We start from the raw sequence: 12124 nt of genomic DNA, 5'->3' as shown, positions 1-12124 counted from the left end.
GTGTTCGCCTCCGCGTGGGTGGCAAAGGCAATCTCAGAGTGGGGCAGCCAGCTGGACCAGGACTTAGTATCCGAGGTCCCTGCTCATGACCTCCGATCCTTGGCGCAGCTGATTATTCAGGCAGGGAAGTTCCTCTGCGAAGCGTATCTGGACGCTGGTGCCCTCATCGCGCGCTCTTCGGCGCTTGCAGTCACCTTACGCCGCGAGCTTTGGCTGAAGCTGTGGGCAGCGGACTCGACTTCCAAGCGTTCTTTAGTCTGTCTCCCCTTTGCTGGCACCCGTCTCTTTTTAGTTCTCGGCTGTACGAAATTATTTCTGAGGCCACGGGTGGCAAGAGCACTCATCTCCCACAGCCTAGGGCCTAGCGGGCCTCTCACGTTAGGTCAGGTTTCTCGCGTGGCAGACCTTTTTGTAGATTCGCTAGTTCCCGCCCTGCAGCTAGTTCATCCGCTGGGGGCGGCGGCTTTCCTTCTCAGGATCGACGCAAAAAAACTTCCTTCGGGCACAGACCTCAGGCTGCTTGACCCCTTGCGGCTAAGCAGGCCTCAGCCTGAAGGTGCGCCCCCACCCAACAGGGTGGGGGGGCCGCCTCCTCCTCTTCCAGGACGTCTGGCGGGCCCACGTGTCCGGCGCTTGGGATACTTTGTTCGAGTTCCTGTCTCTTCCCCAAGACAGGTTTTTTTCAATCCTGTCTTCCACGGTACCCTGAGCGGGCAGCCGCCTTATCCCAGGCCAATTAAGTCCCTCCTGGACCGGGGAGTCGTCTCTCCCGCTTCCCCAGCAAAAAGGTTCAAGGGGTTCTATTCAAACCTTTTTGTGGTCCCCAAAAAGGAGGGCTCGGTGCGCCCAATCCTGGACCTCGAGCTGCTGAACAAGTTCCTCCAGCGGTTTCGGATGGAATCCCTTCGTTCCGTAATTGCTTCTCTGCACCAGGGGGAATTCCTTTCGGCCATAGATATCCAGGACGCATACCTCCACGTCCCCATCGCACGTGGAGGTATGCGATAGGAGACTGTCATTACCAGTTTGTCGCCCTCCCGTTCGGGCTGGCAACTGCGCTTGGGTCTTCACAAAGATTATGGCCCCTCTTCTCGCCCTGCTCCGTTCCAGAGGCATCTTCCTTATGCCTTAACTGGATGACATCCTCATCAAGGCCTCCTCCTTTGCTCATGCGTCGAACAGCGTTCAGATTACTCTGGAAGCCCTGGCTCCCTTTGGGTGGTTGGTCAACCTACAGAAGTCATCTCTGACACCCTCCAGACAATTGCTCTTCCTGGGTATGCTTCTGGACACGGACGCAGCACGGATTCGCCTTCCCCCGGACAAGCGACTGGCCTTGCACCATTCCTTGAGGATCCTTCTCGACTGCAGACTTCCGTCCATTTGACTCTGCATGAGGACGTTAGGGAAGATGGTCGTCGTTTTCGAGGCGATTCCCTTTGCCCAGTTCCACTCTCGCACGTTCCAGAGAGCGATCCTGTCCTCCTGGGACAAGTCTTCCGAGAGCCTGGACCAACTCATCAGTCTCTCCCCTCAGGTGCGGTCGTCCCTTTTGTTGGTGGCTGTCTGTTCCTGTTCTGGGAAGGTCCTTCCTTCCGATCTCCTGGACGGCAGTCTACTGGGTTGGGGAGGGGTGTTCCCTCCCAGGACTGTCCAAGGCACATGGTCTCGGTCGGAGTCCAAGCTCCCGATCAATGTTCTGGAACTCAGGGCAATTCTTCTGTCCCTCTGGCACTGGACCCACCTCTTGAAAGGTCGCCCAGTCAGAGTCCAGTCGGACGCCACGACTGTGGCGTACATCAACCACCAAGGGGGAACACGCAGGAATCTGTCGATCTTACGATGGGCGGAGGCCCATGTACCGGCAATTTCAGCAATCTACATCCCGGGTGTGGAGTACTGGACTGGACTTCCTCAGCAGGACCACGATAGATCCGGGCGAGTAGTCCTTCCACTCGGAAGTATTTGAGGCGATCTGTCTCTGTTGGGGTCGCCCCGACATGGACTTGATGGCCTCAAGGCTCAATCGGAAGCTTCCCATCTTCCTTTCCCGCGCAAGGGATCCGGAAGCTTGCGGCGTGGACTCTCTGATCTCCTCTTGGCAGGGGTTCTCCCTCCTTTGTGTTTTCCCCCTCCTGCCCCGGGTTCTATGGATAATCGGGATGGAGGGCATTCCGACTATCCTCGTCGCCCCAGATACGCTGACCTCATTCTCCTTCTAGGAGACATCCCTGGGTCACTGCCACTCAGAGACTACCTTCATTCACAGGGTCCGGTCTTACATCAGTATTTAGGGTCTTTGGTTGACGGCGTGGCTATTGAAACCACCATTTTGACTTGGAGAGGGTTTTCGGCGGACGTCATCCGCACTATGATTCAGGCCAGGAAGCCTGCGTCGCCCAAGATCTATTAGGACCTGGAGGTCCTTCCTGGGCTTCTGTGAAAGCCGGCACATACCCTCACTCGTTTTTTCTCTCCCCCACGCTCCTATCATTCCTACAATCAGGGTTGGACCTTGGTTTAGCCCTTAGTTCCTTGATGGGTCAGGTGTTGGCGCTCTCCAGCGTCCTCTGGTTTCCCTGGTGCCCATGGAAACCTTCCTTCAGGGAGTGGCACATACGATTTCTCCGTACCATCCTTTTCTTCCTTGGGATCTGAATATAGTTCTCTCAGCGTTCCAGTCTTCTCCCTTTGAGCCCTTGCGGGAGATCTCACTCCGGCTCCTGTCCTAGAAGGTAGTCTTTTCTTGTGGCTATCACATCCATCAGACGGGCGTCCGAGTTGGTGGCGCTCTCTTGCAGAAAACCCTTCCTGGTTCTTCACAAGGATAAGGTGGTTCTCCGGCCCATTCCTTCTTCTACCGAAGGTGGTCTCTGACTTCCATATCAATGAAGAAATTGTCCTTCCTTCACTGTCCCTCCCCTTCACACCCTACGTAAGGGAGTTACATTATTGGACGTTGTCAGAGCTCTGATCATTCTTTGGCAGCCTCCGCTCCCTTCCGCCGTACGGACTCCCTTTTTGTCATTCTGGAGGGTCCTCGTAAAGGTTTGGTGGCCTCCAAGTTGGCAATTGCACGTTTGATTCGGGCTGCAATTGCGGAGGCATACCGGGACAGGGTTCCGCCCTTAGGTGTCACGGCTCACTCCACCAGAGCAGTGGGCACATCTTGGGCTCGGAGGAATCGCGCTTCGGCTGCACAGTTGTGTAACGCGGCTACTTGGTCCTCCTTACATACATTCACAAAATTTTACCAGGTGCGTACTTTAGCATCGGCGGACGCTGCCTTAGGCCGCATGGTCTTGCAGGCGGCAGTTTCCTAGATGCCTGCAGGGATGCTTGTTTCCATGGGTCTGTGGTTTTTCCCTCCCTGTGGACTGCTTTTGGACGTCCCACGGTTCCTGTGTCCCCCAATGAATACGGGCGAGAAAAGGAGATTTTTGTATAACTTAGCAGTAAAATCTCTTTCTCGCTCTTCATTGAGGGACACAGCACCCACCCAGTATTGTTGTTCAACCACAGCTGTGGCTGTTTCTGGTTAGAACCCTGTTGGGTCCTTGGCATGGTTGATTCCATGTTTTTTCGTTAGTTGGCTTGGTTCTCCTTCTGCTTGTCCACAAACTGAAGCTCTCTCTCCAGGCTGGAGAGGGTATAGCTGCCAGGGGAGGAGTTAACAGCCTCAAACGCCTCCTAGAGGACAAAGCTATACCCACGGTTCCTGTGTCCCCCAATGAAGAGCGAGAAAGAGATTTTACTGCCAAGTTATACAAAAATCATTTATTTTTATTTGTTCCGGACCCATTGAAATGAATGGTTCCGTATACAGTCCACAAAAGAAAACTGAACGGACACGGAATGAAAATGCGTTCGTGTGCAAGAGGCCTTAGACTAATGCTGGCCGAGCCCACTTAATGTGTATGCCACTTCTTTTGGTTCGCAAGGAAGATAAGCTGTCGCCAGAGGAATCTGGCAGTGACTTATCCAATATCATATCGGGCTGATTATCAAGAACCAAGTATTCATAGACGCAATTGTTCCCAATAATTGGGCTGTATAATCAGCTGATTAACAGCTGCTTGGCATCTTTTATCAAGATGAAAGATGCACGGTTATTGGTGGCACATTTCCCTTTAATCAGGGATGTGCTGGCGATAAATGAGCGAGGGAGGAACGTCTGCAGTAGCAATCGTTCTCTCCTCATTCACATTGCAGGGGGTTGGAGGGAGAGCTGACAGCTCTTTACACAGGCTGATGCACAGTCAATTATCAGGAACGATCCAACGTTCACGATTATTGCCTGATTGAGATCATAGCCGCTTTTTACTGCAATTGTTTATTCCTATTCAGATTCATTCTTTGGACATGCATACTGTTTACACAGTTCAAATTGCTGCGTACAAACTATTATATTATATGTAACATAACACGTGTTATCACCTGATGAACAATTTCCTTGTTCATCAGGTGATCGCTGGCGCTTGTACATGGGGCAGTTAAGATAATTACACCAATCCTCAGCTTGTGCAAAATGGCATTTTACAGTAATTGCTATCACCCCTTTGAAACAGATGTCTTCAATACTCAAGTTGTGTTTATCAATTTATTGCAGGAAGACATAAATGCAATAGAAATGGAAGAAGATATTCAAGACCTGATAGCCCGCGAGATCAGTAAATTCAGAGAAACACACAAGGTAATGTTTGATTTTTGTTTCTTCCTTTCTGATAAGTGTCCTTGCAGATTCAAGAACCACATAGCTTTAACACAAGCATCATGCCTAGTATGTGAGAGAAGATAAATGTAGATATTGAAATTCAGCATTTTGTATTGTAACAGACCGATTCGGCAGACAAGGGGTTAAAATCCGTTTAGGCGATGTGCCCCTTTCTGAGAGACAGGCACAGCTACTGCAGAACACCAAACTCCCGAACTGGATACAAAATAGCACTCCAAACTGGAACCTCACGAATAGCTGCTAGCAGACGAACAGGGATCAGCTTACACTTCTGGCAATCGGTCTTCTAACAGCATACAGTGAATCCCCCCCCAATAACGAGACAAGGCTCCGTGTTGAGGGTCAAGCAGTGGTCTGACTACTTCACGTACAGCCTCTTTTATTCATAAACCACAAACATAGTACTGCCCACAGGGGTTTGAATTATAACCAATCAGTAATTTACAACACATACAATGTAACTACAGCAACCAATCGTTCACGCCCCCAGAGGACCAGAATGAAGACTGTGACATAGGACAACATATCCCCACAATGCATCATGGTTTCCTCCTCTCTGTCCCGGAGACAACCTGAGGAGCAATCCAATTATCTCTCAGGACAAAGGGAGATCGCCAATACTAGGGATCGACCGATTATCGGTTTGGCCGATATTGAGGATTTTGAACGTTATCCGTATCGGCATCTATTTTGCCGATATACCGATAACGTATTGGGAACACAGAACGCGCTGCTCTCAGCGCGTTCAGTGTTCCCTCCGCAGCACAGGGGAGAAGGAAGCAGTGTCTCCTCCCCCTGTGATGCTGCTGCCGCTGCCTCCAATGACAGGACGGAAGACAAGAGGAGGGGAGGGGCTGTGGCCGCTGCGCCACCAATGAAGATGAGTCTTTCATTAATTCAAATACAGGAGGCGGGAGCTGGCTGCAGAATCACATAGCCGGCTCCCGACCTCTATGAACGGCAGCTGCGGTCCGCGGTAGTTAACCTCTTAGGTGCCGCGGATCGCAGCTACCGCTCATAGAGGTCGGGAGCCGGCTATGTGATTCTGCAGCCAGCTCCCGCCTCCTGTATGTGAAAGAGAGGTATCTTCATTGGTGGCGCAGTGCGCCCCCCCTCAAGCCCCCTAGTATTAATCATTGGTGGCGCAGTGCGCCCCCCCCCCCCCCCCCCCCCCAAGCCCCCCAGCATTAAAGGGAATCTGTCACTAGCAATGTTTAAAATTTTTTTTTTCATGGATCCATGTTTAATAAAGTACCTTTTTTCCATCTGTGTTCTTCTTTTCCATGTCAGTCTTGTCCTTTCTTCTAAAAATCGATTCTTAGGATATGCAAATGACGCTGTAAGGAGCTCAGAGGGGCGTTTTTCTTTCTCCACGGTGCCCCTCTGAAGTGCCGTGCCCGCCTAAATATGAAAACTACTAACGCCTCCATGTTTAGCTGAATCGCCTCCCAGAGGCGCGGCTAAGTCCTCAACATTCACCCCCCCCCTCCTCCTCCTCCTCCTCCCTCCCCCTCCTCAGCGCCGCGCTCTGCGAACACCCGATCCTCCTCAGCCGTATTATCAGAGCGCAGGCAATCGCCGGCACTGCGCCTGCGCAGGATTTGGGACGCCGACGAGAGGAGGATCGGGTGTTTGCAGAGCGCGGCGCTGAGGAGGAGGATGGGGGGTGTTGAGGACTTAGCCGCGCCTCTGGGAGGCGATTCAGCTAAACGTGGAGGCGTTAGTAGTTTTCATATTTAGGCGGGCACGGCACTTCAGAGGGGCGTTCCTGGGCACCGTGGAGAAAGAAAAACGCCCCTCTGGGCTCCTTACAGCGTCATTTGCATATCCTAAGAATCGATTTTTAGAAGAAAGGACAAGACTGACATGGAAAAGAAGAACACAGATGGAAAAAAGGTACTTTATTAAACATGTATCCATGAAAAAAATTTTTTTAAACATTGCTAGTGACAGATTCCCTTTAATCATTGGTGGCGCAGTGCGCCCCCCACCCCAATAGTAAAAACATTGGTGGCGCAGTGCGCCCCCCACCCCAATAGTAAAAACATTGGTGGCGCAGTGCGCCCCCCCCCCCCCCTCAAGCCCCCTAGTATTAGTCATTGGTGGCGCAGTGCGCCCCCCACCCCCATCCCAATAGTAAAAACATTGGTGGCGCAGTGCGCCCCCCCCCCCACAGTTCTAATCATTGGTGGCAGTGGCCACAGGATCCCCTCTCCCCTGCTCCTCCGATCGGAGCCCCAGCAGTGTAAGCCTGGGGCTCCGATCGGTTACCATGGCAGCCGGGACGCTACTGAAGCCCTGGCTGCCATGTTCAGCTCCATGCTGCTGTGTGCACAGAGCACAGGGCAGCAGGGAGAGTGCGAGATCCTATTCACTCTGATAGAGATCTATCAGGGTGAATAGGACAAGGGTTCTAGTCCCTAAGGGGGCTAAAAGTTAGTAAAAAAAAAAAAAACACAAATATTAAGTATAAATGAAAAAGATTTACAAAAAAAATAAAATACACGTTAACAATAAACATTAATTTTCAGCAGATTTGTGTAGGTTTTTTTTTTTTTTCCTCAAAAATAAAAATACCCAGAATATCGGTATAAATTATCGGCTATCGGCCTGAAAGTTGACAAATTATCGGTATCGGCCCTAAAAAATCAATATCGGTCGATCCCTAGCCAATACACATGTAGATACAACAGGACACACATCACCATTTAAACACACAATGGGACAATGGCACAATAGAAACACACCCAGCATTTTCCTCCCAAGCTGGCAAGTTACACTTATTATAAATTGTTACAACTTTGTGAGTTTACATTGGCCATACATATAACTTATATAAATTTAAACAGTATAACTTGGGGACAAACCTATCCAAAATTCACTTGAATAGGTTCAGGGGTTTAAAAGTTAGTATATGGCCCATAATCCAGGGGCAAGAGGCCGGCAGCCTGTCCTCTCCAAAACCCAGTGGCGAGGTTGGTTTCGCCACATGTATCTTTCCTAAATAGTGATTGGCATTAACCATTGTAACTCGCTGTTATTGTCACAGCAACAAAGAAAACTGACTAAGCTTTTATCATCGAATGAAAGCTAAGAGATTTGAAATATTTATAGCCATCTCACCACCATATACAACCTTTAACAACATCACACGTAATATTTTCAAGAGCTAAATGAGTAAAAGGCTTTCTACATGCTTTTAGTGAATCAAAATAGATCAGTGGTTTCCACATGTGCCACAGTTAAGATGCATGGAAGATTTGTAAATTCCCTATAAAGCTAATCTATTCATTGACCCCCACAATAAAAATAATTGCTATTTTTTTGGCCATTGCTATGGAACGAACGGATACCCCTGTAGCTTTCATGTCGCAAGCGATTTCCAACCGTCCTGCAGTTTCTATGTTTAGCATCCTTCTGTGAAGCGCTAAACCAACATTTGTAAGTTTACTGACGTTCCTAGTCTTGTTGTAGGTAAATGTTCCCATTGCATTTAATCAACGTGCCCACCAATTTTTGCCAGTAGAATTTGACCTCAGATAGTGTACTTGAAGCTTTTTAATGTCCCCAAGTACACATTTCATTTTCTTTCTCTTGTGTTTATTGTGCTCTCAAAAGCAGCATTTCATGTTTGCACTTTTGAATGTTTAGTTTTTATTGAATAATCTCTTAGAAAAACGTGTCATTTCTAAATGATTGATGTCTGGACCACCTCGTCACCAGCTATTTGGACTTTTAACTCCAGAAGTCTCTTGAGTCAAGATCTTTATTTTTTTACAAAAAATATTACTGTACCTTTTTATGACATTTGCCAGAAAAAAAAATTGGATGCTGTGCTAGATTTTGGTACTAGGACTAAGTGCAACAGAATTTCATATATCCATGCCATATATCTTGGCCACTGTGTATCCCATGTCATGTTTGTTTTTTTTTTTTTGTTTTTTTTGTACTGGTTATGAAATGCTGCTTTACCTGGAGCCCTGGATCCTTTAGAAAACATGGTTGGCGATTGCTGGTCCTTTTATAGCAATATACTTCTTGCACGAAATCTAGTCTTGTGCCTTTTTTCTTTTTGCTACCCATTTTGATTGTCTTTAATTTTGAAATAAAAAAAAAGTAATTTTGCAATAATATGTTTCTCTTTTTTCATAGAAACTGGAAGAGGAGAAAGGCGAAAAGGAAAAGGAGAGACAGGAGATTGAGAAAAAAAGGAGGGAAAGGCAGAGGGAACGTGAGCGAGAAAGAGAGCGTGAGAAGGAGAAAGAAAGAGAGCAGCGGGACAGAGACAGAGACCGATATCGTGATAGAGCGAGAGACCGTGGGAGATATCATAGTAGGGATCGGAGTCGATCAAGGTACATCTATTATTTTTCTACACATGAGGCTATATAGATATTATCACACCTTTTTTCCTTTTATTTGGACCAAGAATTTCCATCATGTTTGGTATATCTTTGTAATGTTATTGCCTTGTGTGCTACAGATATTAGAAACATTTTCTATAATTTTGTTTTCTTATGCACATTTACTAGATAATTATTGGTCTCAAATGTTGCCAAAAATATACATATCTAGATGAACAGATAGCCATGCTCATGCTGCAGAAAAGACCTTATTCACATTGATGGAATGGATTTTTCAGTCCCAAAAATAAATAAAAATTAGAGGGTTGACAACTGTCTGTGAATATATACATCTTTAGACCTAAAGTGGTTATCTTATTATTTATTATTATTATTGCGCTATTCATTCCATAGCGCTGTACATATAAGGGTTGCACATACATAATACAGACAATTGCACTAAGAATAAACGAGACGAGTTACAAACTGGTACAGAAGGAGAGAGGGCCCTGCCCGTGAGGGCTTACAATCTACATGGTATGGAAGAAGAACACAGTAGGTGGGGGTGAAGCTGGTCATGGCGGTATAGAGGCAGCAGGGTCACTGGTTGTGGGCCTGTTTGAAGAGGTGGGTTTTTAGGTTTCTTTTGAAGGATTCCACTGTAGGTGAGATTCTGATATGTTAGGGTAGCAAGTTCCAGAATGTGGGGATGCACGGGTGAAATCTTAGAGGCGATTGTGGGAAGAGGTGATAAGAGGGAGAGAAGGAGGTCTTGTGAGGAAATAAGTTCAGAGAAAGTAGCTCAGAGATGTAAGGAGGGGACAGGTTGTGGACAGCCTTGTATGTATTTGTTAGTATTTTGAACAGAATTTGCTGGGCAATGGGGAGCCAGTGAAGGGATTGGCAGAGGGGAGAGGAAGAGGAGTAACAGGCTAAGGCTACTTTCACACCTGCGTTCAGGTGTCCGCTCGTGAGCTCCGTTTGAAGGGGCTCACAAGCGGCCCTGAACGCAGCCGTCCGGCCCTAATGCATTCTCAGTGGAGGCGAATCCACTGAGAATGCATCCGTCTGCCAGCGTTCAGCCTCCGCTCCGCTCAGTGAGCGGACACTTGAACGCCGTGCGGAGGTGAGCGGATCCGTCCAGACTTATAATGGAAGTCAATGGGGACGGATCCGTTTGAAGTTGACACAATATGGCTCAATTTTCAAACGGATCCGTCCCCTATTGACTTTCAATGTAAAGTCAAAACGGATCCGTTTGTGCAGATACCAGACGGATCCGCACCTAACGCAGGTGTGAAAGTAGCCTTAGAGGTGGAGTCGGGCAGCAGAGTTGAGGATAGATTGGAGGGGTGCGAGAGTGCTAGATGGAAGACCACAGAGGAGAATGTTGCAGTAGTCTAGGTGGGAGAAGATGAGGGCATGTACAAGCATTTTCGCGGATTCAAAGTTAAGGAAAGCACGGATGCGGGAGATTTTTTGAGTTGGAGGCGGCAGGTGGTGGAATGGGCTTGGATGTGTGGTCGGAAGGAGAGGGCAGAATCCAAGGTCACTCCAAGGCAGTGGACTTGGTTGACTGGGGAGAGTGTGCAGCCATTGATCGTGATAGATAGGTTTGTTGGGGGGGGTTGAAGTAGGCCTGTTTTCTTCAGCAAGTGAGGATTTGAATATGAGGAGGGATTGCTTGTATGCAGTGAATTGATCTTTAGAGTTGGATTTCTTCCATCGCTGCTCAGCAGCTTGTCTGAGTTTTTTGGTCAGGTTGGTGTGCCAGGGTTGTCTGTTCGGGTTTTGTTGAGTGTGAGGGGGGCAACAGTGTCCAGAGCTGTACTTATTGTGGTCTTATATAGGGTGGTTGCAGCATCTGGGTCTTGGAGGGAACAGATGGTAGAGAGTGGGAGAAGAGTCAGAAAGCAAGCAAAAGTTGAGATGTTTAAGGTTCCTGCGGGGGGGGGGCTCTATTGTGTGGACCGGGGGAGCAGCAGAAGAGACCAATGAAGAGAAGGTGAATATGTTGTGGTCGGATAGGGGGAGAGGCGAATTAGAAAGGTTGGATAAGGAGCAGAGGCGGGTAAAGATAAGATCCAGAGTGTGACCATATCTGTGGGAGCTGAAGACCACTGTGAGAGGCCGAAGGAGGAAGAGAGTGATAGGAGTTTTGAGGGATGTTGAAGTCACGCATGATGATTGTGGGGATGTCGGCAGAAAGAAAGTGTAGTAGCCAGGTGTTAGTGGTCAAGAAAGATGGTGGCTGGGCCTGTCTGGCGGTAAATGACAGCTACTTGATGTTTGGAGGGAGAGTTGATGCGAACAGAGTATACTTCAAATGAGGTGAGTGTAATGGAGGGTGGCAGTGGAGTTGGGCTCTATGAGCAGGTGTCTGATAGAAGACCAACTCCTCCACCATGTTTGCCGCCGGGACGGGTGTGAGTGAAATTAAATCTATATGAGAGTGCAGCAGGGGAGGCGGTGTCAGCCATGTTTCTGTGAGACCCAGAAAGGAAAATTTTTGAGATGAAAAGATCATGAATGTAAGACAGTTTGTTACAGACAAGGCATGCATTCCATAATGCTCCTGCAAAAGGAACCAAAGAAGCAGGGGTCAGAGGAATGGTTATTAGGTTTAAGGGGTTGCAGAGATTTGTACTTGGACATGAAGGTGATAGTAGGGATTTGATAATTATCTCATAATTAATGTAAAAAATGAAGTCAGACATCATTAGACAATCTCTTTCTAAGGGTACTTTCACACTAGTGTTTTTCTTTTCCGGCATAGAGTTCCGTCACAGGGGCTCTATACCGGAAAATAACTGATCAGGCATATCCCCATGAATTCTGAATGGAGAGTAATCCGTTTAGGATGCATCAGGATATCTTCAGTTCAGTGATTTTGACTGATCAGGCAAAAGAGAAAACCGTAGCATGCTACAGTTTCATCTCCAGCGGAAAAAAACTGAAGACTTGCCTGAATGCCGGATCCGTCTTCTTTCCCCATAGGAAAATATTCGTGCCGCACATGCGCTGACCGGTAAAAATTTGAAAAAAG

Source organism: Bufo bufo, chromosome 11 (genome assembly GCF_905171765.1).
Source record: "Bufo bufo chromosome 11, aBufBuf1.1, whole genome shotgun sequence".
NCBI lineage: Eukaryota > Metazoa > Chordata > Amphibia > Anura > Bufonidae > Bufo > Bufo bufo.
Note: the sequence above shows the minus strand (reverse complement) of the source record.